The following is a 10,646-nucleotide window of genomic DNA, read 5'->3' as shown; positions in this document are numbered from 1 at the left end:
GAGGGGAGGGAAGGGAGGCTGTCCCTGTCCAGGGTTCCTCCTCCCTCCTCTCCCTGTTCTCCAGCTGGGACAGGGCCCTTCCCACAGCTTGGTGTTCTTGTTCTTCAAAGGTGTGGAGGAGAGCTTCGGTCAGCGGGGAAGCTTGAAGATCTCTGTGAACTGAATGGTCTCTTTCCCCTCCCCTTAAGTCCACAGGTCAAAGAGCACAGGGGGAGACTTTTCCCCTACCCTCTTCAGTTCCGTTTCTGCAGTCCCAAGGTTTAAACTGGGAAAACAGAGTCACAGGAGAAATGGTTTCTTTTTATGCATATGGAACCTGCAAAAGAGGTAGCTGGCTTCTTAAGAGCTGAGAGACATATGGGGCTGAGAGACACTCCACCTTGGCAGGAGAGAGGGAGGGAGGAGAAAAACTTTTAGGGGAAGGACAGTAAGTTCCTTTGAGAAGGACAAATGGGTTTTTAGGAGAACAGATGAGAGAGAGAGGTTGGTGATGTGTTTGTCCGCACAAGTGAGAGGCCTCTGCTTCCTTCAGGGCTATAAATCCCCGGGAGGGAGGAGCGGGTTTGCTCCTCTCCCTCCCTGGAGTAGACTCTACCTGAAGAGGGAATTTCCCCTATTTCCCCAAAGCTGCTGCTTTTAGTGAGACAAGGGTGCTCCAAGAAGGCTTTATTTTTCTGCATCTGATGATTCTTGATTGTTTTAAGGTTAAAATAATCCATATTTTAGCATCTTTTGGAGTAGCATAGTCTGATCCTCTTCAAGCCCTTGGAAATCAGGCTCACTGAGGTCATAAGAGGGTGTCCTGTTGATACCGCCGTTTACTGGTGACAGTTCTGCTCCCTCTAATGTTGAAGTGTGAACACTAGAGAAGCACGCCAAGGCAAGCATATTAAGCAGGTTTTATTTAAAAGTAGTAATAATACAGACTTCTCCCGAGGAGAAGAAGGGGGCCATGGCTGATGTTCTAAAGTCCCAAGAAGAGAGTGCACCCTACATCTTTTATAGGTTAAAGTCTCTTTTGTTCTCCAGTTCTTTCCCCGCTTATCTCTCCTTCCTGCCTACGTGACTAGGACTGGTTTTGCATAAAGTGAGAAGCCATGGGCAGGGGGAGGGCCAAGGTGATTCACGCAGGTAAGAGCCCAGGGGGCATTAACTAGCAGCTCCTTGCTTGCAGTCCTTGATAAGGGCAGGTAAATTTGGTAATCAATGAGCTCCGGAGATCCTTGACGTTCCTTTCTTTCAGGGGCAGTTTCCAACTTCCAGAGGCAGATGGCTTCACGGCCTCTGTTTCCTCGATTTGACCTGATCCCCTATTTCTACACTTATGACCTGTCCCCAATTCTGGCTGCACTGTGAGACCAGTGTTCTTACAGGAGCGTGAGGTCAGGTCCCTCTATCTCTCCAGCTCGGGAAGAGGTCAAGCGGGCACAGCGAGATGGTGGGTTCTGCGACCCATGGCCGGGCCCTCACCAGAGGCGGGGGCCTCCGACTTGGCCTTCCAGTGTCCAGGACCTCGAGGAGATGGTCTAGGTCGCTTATGCTCTGTCATCTTGTCTTGGCAGCCTGAGCCAACTCAGACAAAAGACGGTCTTCAAGAGCCAAAGAGATACCAGTTCAGAAACGGCAGGACCGCAGGCCACTCCAGTGGGGTCTGTACGTGGACTGACGTACTATCCAGTCAGAAAACCCGGGCAGCAGACACTGTCCAAGTTTCTAAGGCCAGGCCTGGTGAGGGTGTGGCCGCCATTTTTATCCTGAGTCAAGGGAGCTTGGTCTTGCAGACCACAGGTGCGCTGCTGAGACACATCGTCCCACCATTTTTTGCCAGACACCACCTGGGCCTGGCTCAGGGGACAGTATGACCTGCTCCTGAGGCTCAGAGCCTCAGTTCCCTCTTCGTGGGCCCTGAGAGAGGAGGGAGTGGCCAGGGGACACCGGCACATGCGGGCTCTCATCTGGCAGTGATTACGGCCCTGGGGATGCAGAACTGCATGATGATAGTCCTGATTGGTTCCTTATTTCTGAGCGGGGGCCTCCTCATTGTTTAAGATCTCGCTCTAATTTGTTGGGATTTTCTCCTCGGCATTGTAAAGAGCAAACTTATTTTGCTCTGGGAACGCAGAACCTTTTACACGGGTCTTTGAAGTCTGCAGCTTTGTCGCCTGTCAGCCATCTGAAAGCCCCAGCTCTCCCGCCAGCGCACCGAGCCACAGCCCGTGATTACCATATCAAAGGCGGGCCGCGCTGGCGGGGCCGGGGGTGGCGCTGGCTGGCCTGGATGGGGTGGAAGTCTCTGCGCTTCGGTGGCAGGCGCCCTGCCCCTGGGGTGGCTGCCGTGTCACCTCTGGTTCCATTTCCTCTCTTCTTCAGGCTGTGCACTTTGGACAATCAGAAACACATACCACACACATAGACGCAGAGCCCGCTCCTGCTTCTGAATGTAAACGAGGGATGAGAAACAGGGGCGGGGGAGAGAAAAGAAAAGGAACCGGAGGGAGGCTTTTGAAAAAGGGAGAAAGCCCTGTTTTCTTTTCATCTTTCCTAAAATCCACGCAACTCCCACATTTAAATACACTCAATATTCAATCCTTATTTTAGTGCCTGCCTTTTGACTAATTGCTGGGTTAAAAAAGAAACTTCAGAAAGGTTGGTGGAAGCCATTCAGGGTAAATTTTATCATTGCTCTGGGATGCTGACCCAAAATAATCACCTCCCTTAATAGTCAGGCTGAGCTCGAGATGGCTGGTTATTTTAGTCCTAGATAGAGACTCTGGTACTGCCAAGAACCTTGTCTTTTGGGGAGAAGATTCCTTCTGAGCCTTGAACAGCAACTGTAGGAAGTTCTTTTACAGCACTGGGGATTGAATCCAGGGTGCTGGACCACTGAGCTACATCTCCGGCCCTTTGTATTTTGTAATTTTGAGACCGGGTCTTGCTAAGTTGCTGACCCTGGCCTGGAACCTGTTATCTTCCTGCCTCAGTCTCCCAAGTAGCTGAGATGACAGGCCTTTGCCACTGTGCCGGGCAGTCATGTTTTGGGGGATTTAGAATGGGGAGATCTTGAATGGAGGTGAGGGGAGAGGAGAGAAAACTGACAGAAACCAAAGACTCCCAAGATAACCCACCATGATCACGTCTATAAACAAACGTCTATGGAAATAAACAAACATCTATAGAAATTAAATGGGACAAAAAGACAGAAAGACCCATCTAGTGAACTGATTTTGAAGGACAGCCATTTGGAGTCTTTTCGTGTTGAAAGTGTATTCAAGGTAGATCTGTCTTTGTGAGAACTAAATTATGTGACTTTTTAAAAACATTTCCCAAAATGTGTAAGTGGGAGGATAACAATATATTGTTTGCCAGAGTTTCACATGTCCTTTGAGTTGAAAAGAAAAAAAAAAAAGAATCAGGAAAGAAATCAAAAAAATAGTTATAGTAGCTGGGCAAATGTGTGTAATCCCAGCAGTTTAGGAGGCTGAGGCAGGAGGATTGCAAGTTTGAGGCTGGCCTTAGAAACTTAGTGAGTTGCTGTCTAAAAACAAAAAATAAAAGGGATGGGATAAAAATAAGTAAATAAATAAAAAACAAAGAGAGAAACAAGTTGTACCCCATTTGTTTATAATAAAAAAAAAGAAAAAAAGGGGGGATGGGGAGGTTCCTCAATGGTCAATCCCCTCTGTCCCTAGTACTCCCCTGCAAAAAAGCAACAGTAAAAATGGGCACATTATGAATTTTCTACAATGGGTGCGATCATGAGTTTTCCACGGCTGTGGCAAAATACCTGAGAAAATCAACTTGAAGGAGGGACGGTCTATTTGGTCTCATGGTTTCAGAGGTTTCACTCCATGGACGCTTGGCTGTGTGATTCTTAGGCCTGTGGAGAGGCAGAACGTCATGGCGGGGTGCACATGGTGGTGCAGCTCAGCTCATGGTGACCGGGAAGAAGAGAAAGAGGAAGAGATGGAGGGACGAAGGGGCCATGGACAACACATGCCTTCAAAGGCATGTCCCAGGCAGAGTCAGGTGGTTCAGGCCTGAAATCCCCAGGGACCCAGGAGGCTGAGGCAGGAGGATGGCAATTTGAGGCCAGCCTCAGCAACTTAGCAAGACCCTGTCTTAAGATAGAAAACTGGGGAAGTAGCAGTGGCAGAGTGCCCAATCCAGGGTTCACACATGCACACACACACACACCGCCCCCCCCCCCCCAGAGGTATGCCCCCAGGCACCTACTTCCTCAAGCTGGGTGACACATCCTAGAGTTTTCACCACCTCCTGGTAGCGTGCAGCCTATTAGATGATGGACCCACCACTGCATGAGTCCATCTTCCAGGTCGGAGCCTCGCGACCTGATCATTTCCCACCTCTGGACCCCGCTGCCGTGGGGACCAAGAGTTCCAACTAACCAACTTTAAACCAGAGCCACAGGCCGTACGTGCTAAAGCATGCTGTTAATAAATACCCTGAATCACACTTGGGAAAGGCTGTCTTCCCCCTGCTGTAGAAATTACGGGCTGGGGCTGCGGCTCAGTGGGACGGCTCTTGCCTAGCACGCACGAGGCTCTGTGTTCACTGGTTAGCACGGCAAAGAAAAAAGATCTCTCCAAACGTGGACCTGGTGAAGTTTAGACCAGAGAGAACTTAGGATGCGGACGCATTTCTTCCTTTCCATTTAAAGGGAGAGGGAACTGAGGAGCAAGAAGGTTAAAGCCAAGGTCACACAGCTAGTTTCCAAGACTTCAGGGTCTAGTCATCAGCAGCTGCTAGACACGTGACTACTGAGCTCTTGAAATGTGGCTTGTCCAAACTGATGGATGCTGTGGGTATAACATGCACTCTGCATTTTAAAGAATCTTGTTCTCCATGCATGAAAAAAATGTAAAATATGTCAATAATTTTGATACTGATTCCATGTTGAAATGATAGTATTTTGATTTGCTGGGTTAAAATGAATTTAACTTGTTTCTTTTTATTCATTTTAATGTGACTGCTAATAAAGTAAAGATGACACACAGGCTCACTTTCTATCCCCCCTCTTTTTTTTTTTTTTTTTTACTGTTGGGGATGGACCCCAGAGCAGTGTGCACGCTATTCGAGTGCTTTACCATTGGCCCACAGCCCGACCTTTTTTATTTTTATATTGGGACAGGGTTCTGCTAAGTCGCCCAGACTGGCTTCAAACATGTGATCCTTCTGCCTCAGCCTCCGGGAGCTGGGATTATAGGCATGTGTCAGCAAATCTGGGCCCCCCAACTCCAAATAAATTGACTGTGGGACTGACTTAGGAGAAGATCGATATCAATGTTCTTTAAAATATAAACACATGTACTTAACTCTATCCTATAAATTGCACTTTAGATGGAAGTTACTTTAGCATATTGGGTTAGATATGATTTGAGGAAGGCAGGAAGCTATAATGTGACCGCAGAGAACATGTTGCTGGGTCTCTTCTCTCCCAGAAGATGCAAATTGGGGTGCACTCCAAGATCCAGGCAGCTAAGCAGTGTTCCTTTCTCTCTGGCAAATACTGGGCGCTCAACCCTACTGGGGGGTGTAGGCGAGGGGACACCGAGATGGCCACCATCACTTCGGAGCTACAGCCCAGCAAGAGGCCAAGGTGGGATGCGAACCCAGGCTGGAAGAGCAGCCCAACCGGCCTGCAGGGTGCAGGGTGTGCTGTGGGCAGAGGCTGTTAGGCAAAGGGGACTCAGGGTCATGATCAGAGGAAGGTGAGGCGTTTTAAGGAGGAGTTTGGAATTGAACTGGATTCTGAAAAGAGGGGTTGGGGTCATTATCTGAATGGAAAAGATAAACCAGGGAGGCAAGTCCAGGCAGTGTGGGCAAAGACAGAGACAGAAACTGCCTACAGATTCCATGAGTCCCCAAAGGAGGCAGCAGAAAGTAAACACAAATGCAAGTCTCCCGCTCAGGGCCACACCCGCGTGCCTGGAGTAGTGCCCTGCACTCTGGAGCTTTTGGCTTTGGTTCGGTGGATGAATGGATTGTCATTTAAAAAATGCGACACAACAGAACTGAAAAAGGAATGCAGATGGGGTTGTCCCAGGCCCTTTCTCTCTGGAGCAGAGAGGCAGGGAATGCCTCTGTGATCTGCAGTCAGCTCTGGCATGTTAAGGTGACAGATGCCAAGCACTCCTGAGGGAGTGCACACTGTGTGGAGTTGCTAGCCTGAGGCTGTCAGTCAGACGCGAAGTCTGGTTGGACTTTCCGTCACTGTGACAAAATACCTGAGGAAATCAGGTCAGAAGAAGAAAGATTAATTTTGGCTCATGGTTTCAGAGGATTCATTCCACCATTAGTTGTCTCCATTGTTCCTGCTACTTCCTCTAACTCGTTCCTACCTCCTAATACTGCTAACAGCTATGAACCCATCAATGGGTTAATCCACTGATGAGGTCGGAGCTCTTATGACCCAATCAGATTCCACAGGCCCCACCTGTGAACACTGCTGCACTGGGGACCAAGCCTTCGACACACAAGCCTTTTGGGGACATTTCAGATACAAACCATAACATGCTGCTCTAACAAAATACCTCAGACTTGTGAAGCAACAATAGAAGTTTATTTCTTAGAGTTTTGGAACTGGGAAGTTCAAGACCAAGATGCTGGTGTTTGGCGACTGGTGAGAACTGCTGTTTCCAAGATGGCGCCGGGTTGCTGCGTCCGCCTGAGGGGAAAGACGCTCTTCCCTCCAGCCCTTTCATACGGTGTTTTTTTTCTTACGAGGCTGTGCTCTACCACTGTGTCACACCCCTAGCCTCAGTAGGCATTTTTCACACTTTCTGAATGAGGAAACTGAGACCCTGAGGTTTGCCTGAGGTTTGCAGAAGGCTGCAGATCAAGGTCACACCCTGGACTCTGGCCTGGGCCCATTTGTAACCCGTTCTGAGGTTACAGCCTCATCTGCATCGTTTCAGTACACACCCAGGTTGAACTTGGAAAATCAGGGATTGCATTTATGTGTACTTTCGGCAACAGCTGATTTTGTGGTTTACATAATTGGAAATGAGAAAAGGTTAAGAGTTCTGTTTTGTCCAAGGCTCAGTTGCAGAAGTGGTGACGACCATCAATCGGTCGAATTCTTTTCTGGACACCCGATTTCAACCTTGTCCTGCTTCTTGTTGCAGTTTTGGGTTAATTAAATGCTAAAAGACATTTAAGGTGGACCGTTTTGGAATTAGCCGACCAAGGATCCATTTCTAGTTCCTTAACCTTTGGGTGCATAAATACGGAAAAGCAATTTTAACCTGAGCTGTTACACTGTGTAGTTGCAATCGATGCCAATTATCACATTGCCAAACAGTTTTAAATTCAAATTCAAATTTAAAATAGAATTTGGTGAGTCTGGTTTTGCAGTGGTTCTGAGATTAAGATGTATGAGGAGACGCAGATGATTTCTTGGTGTCCTTTCCAACCCTAATTGTCCTGTGTTGTTCTTCAGTTCCTATTTGAGGGTAAATGGGGGAGGGGGTCACAGGGTGTCTAGAAGAAGCAGTTATGAGGAGGAGAAGGGAAGGAGGCTAGGAAAGGTAAGGAGATCTGTGGAATGATCTTTCCTGTAGATGGAACAGTAAACGCCATCCAAATCATTATGTATGTATTTTTATTTTTTGGTACAAGGGATTGAACTCAGGGGCACCTTACCACTGAGCCACATCCCCCACCCTGTTTATATGTAGAGACCAGGTCTTGCTAAGTTGCTTAGGGCCTTGCCAAATTGCTGAGGCTGGCTTGGAATGTGTCCTGCCTCAGCCTCCCAAATTGCTGGGATTCCAGGTGTGCCACCACGCCCAGCTAGTCCTTCATTTTATTAAGGTCAAGGTGCAGAGTCACTGGAAAGCTTGTTCTGCCGAGCAGCGTGTGACTGCTGGGAGGTCCTTCACCCTGAGCCAGGGCTCTCTGGACTTGCACGTGCTTGCTTGTGTCTGCTCAGAAGTTCTTTGGGGCTCTGGCAAGAAAGGAAAGCCATTCTCTGCTGGATTGTTGAAGGAGAGTTTACAAAGTCTGGGCCTAGCCGGGTGAGGGAACCGTAGGCAAGCGCAGTGGACTGTGTGGACACCCGTGGGAAGCCACGGGGACGTGATGGGGCAGCGGCTGGAACCTGAAGAGAGGGAGCACTCCAGGGGGAGGCTGCCTGACCAGAGCCTTGGACTTGAGCCGAGGTACTCGGCTGGCTCGCAGCGACTCGGTGGAGGGAGACTGGCCCTTCTTTCCTCCTTGCCCCTAGCTCCTGCTGAGTTCCCTATTGGCCAAAGCCAACCAGAGGCCGGGTGGAGAGCCCTTAGATGTTGTCCTTGCAGATCAGTCTTTTGGGAGGATGCAGAGAAACAACAAGGTGTGTTCATACCCAGCGCAAGGGCTCCAGCACGGTCTGGGCCTCCTGAGGAGACGCTCCCGCTGCGTGGCCGACCAGGCCGCCCAGGCCCTGACTGGTCCTCGAGGCAAGCCCTGGGTGCGTCCCTTGTTTTCACCGAGCAGAACTTGAAGTTTGGTCTTTCCGCACCAACTCTGGAACTGGACATGATCTCCCTGTGACTTCACAGTTGATTCTAGTGACAAGGACCCCCTGTCGGTCACCACCGTTTCAGGGAAGGCAGGATGGCTCGTCCTGCAGTCTGGCCGTGCCCTGGGCAATCACGGGCCTTCATTTGAATGCAGCTGCTCAGGGCTCCTGATCAGCGAAGTGAACCGCGGTGGATGCTGCGGAATTTCTCTTTGGTTGGCGTTGGGTCCATGAATGAGCCCTTGGTGGCCGCCGGCTCTCAGCTGGAGTCACGGGAGCATGTGGCTTCTGGTGGCACAGCCGCCCGGGCGCTCTGCTGTGAATGGAGGCTACTGCTCTTGGAACCTCTCACGGGGACTCCGCTCTTCCTCCCCCATCAGTCATACCATCCGGAGGCTGAGAAGGTGTCGCTGTGAAGAGCCTGAGCTGGCAGGATGGCTTCCTGTCTGCAGCCACGCGCCCGTGCGGGGTTCAGGGGCGAGCTGCATGGACCGAGGTGTCGCCGGCCTCTGAGCAAGACCTTTCGGAAGTCTGGCGTGGGAGTGGAGTGGACTTGCACCGGAAGTTCTAGTCTCCACGCCAGTTTCATGAGTCGGCGTGGCAACCCATAGACTCGGTGTGTTAGATTATTAGAGAATCTATGTTGCTTTCTCAGGTCACTTCTGTGGTTTTACAGCATTGTGGGAGGCTCAGTGTGAAGGCCAATGGACAAATATTGTTTTTAAAAAAGAATTTTTGAGGGGGGTATTGGGAAATGACCCAGGGGTGCTTAACCACTGAGCCGCATCGTTAGCCCTTTTTTAATTTTTAATTTTGAGAGGGGGTCTTGCTAAGTTGCTGAGGTTGGCTTTGAACTTGCAATCCTCCTGCCTCAGCCTCCTGAGCTGCTGTTTTTTTTTTTCCTTTTTAAATCAGCAAGTGAATGTATATGTGACCTGAGAAGTAGGAGGTTCTGAAGTCAGATCGCCTGGGCTGAATCCAGGCTCTCCATTCACCTAGATGCTAGACCTTAGGTGAGGTACTTGCTTCCCTTCTGCGTAAGTTTCAGCACTGTTATATGTAAGAAGGTGGGAAGGAAGGTACATTAAAAGCATGGCATCTAACATCCCAAACAGAGTGACTTGGTTGGGAAGAGTTTCTTTTTCTCTTATATAAAATAATCTTGGTGGTAGATTGCCATGGGCTAGGTTGGCAGCTTCATGATTTTACCTGATTCAAGGTTCTTTTATCTTCGTCCTCTGCTACCTTTAGTTTGTGATTCCCATTCATAAATTACAAGATGGAGGTTGAGGCACCAACCATTTCATCCACAGTCCACATGGCAGGGGAATTAGGAAAGGACAGGGGACACATGTGTTGTCAATCTGTCCTCTTTCTTTTCAGGAAGCTTCTGCATCCATCTCCTTGGTCACTGCTAATTGCAGGGTAAGCTGGTAAATTAGTGCTTTAGTTGGGCACACCGAAGACTCACATAAAACAGGGGCTCTCTTCAAGGAAGAAGGGGAGAATGTCTCTCCAGCAGGCCACTTTTAGACTTTGCACAAGGGGTGGAGACACCCTTCTGTGAAGTGGAGCCGGTAAATCAACATAAAAGTGATTAGCAAAACGCTGACATTAGGAAGAACTCATTTCACTCTGGAATTATTATCTAATTGCAAAACAACAAGACTCTTAAAAAGCAGCCAGACTGAAGAGAACAACATGTATATAGTTTTGCCTTCGAAGGTAATCACCTTGGGAAGCAACATGTCTTTTCCACTAGTGGTCTATTCCTACCTTCAGCAAACTTTCAGATCGCATGTTGTATGCGTGTGTTCAAATATCACACTGAACCCCATTCACGTGTGCAACTAATATATATGAATAAAAATAAATTAAACAACAACATAAAAGAAATATGTTCAGAGCCAGTTTGCTCTTTGGAAAAGAGCAACAGCTTGTTAGCTCGATATCTCTGCTATCAACTTCATCCTCCAAGCATTCAGTAAAACCAGCCTTGAATGATACTGGATGTGGGAGGCTTATTGGCCTGTGGGAATGTGTTTAAAATGTCCAGCAGCCCTGCAGGGATTCTGGCTCAGTTACCTCCTATTCCCAGAAGCCAGACTTCCACCCCAGAGGGAGA

Source organism: Sciurus carolinensis, chromosome 7, assembly GCF_902686445.1.
Source record: "Sciurus carolinensis chromosome 7, mSciCar1.2, whole genome shotgun sequence".
NCBI classification, from domain to species: Eukaryota; Metazoa; Chordata; class Mammalia; order Rodentia; family Sciuridae; genus Sciurus; species Sciurus carolinensis.
The sequence above is the reverse complement of the archived record's forward strand: the minus strand, read 5'-3'. Positions refer to the sequence as shown.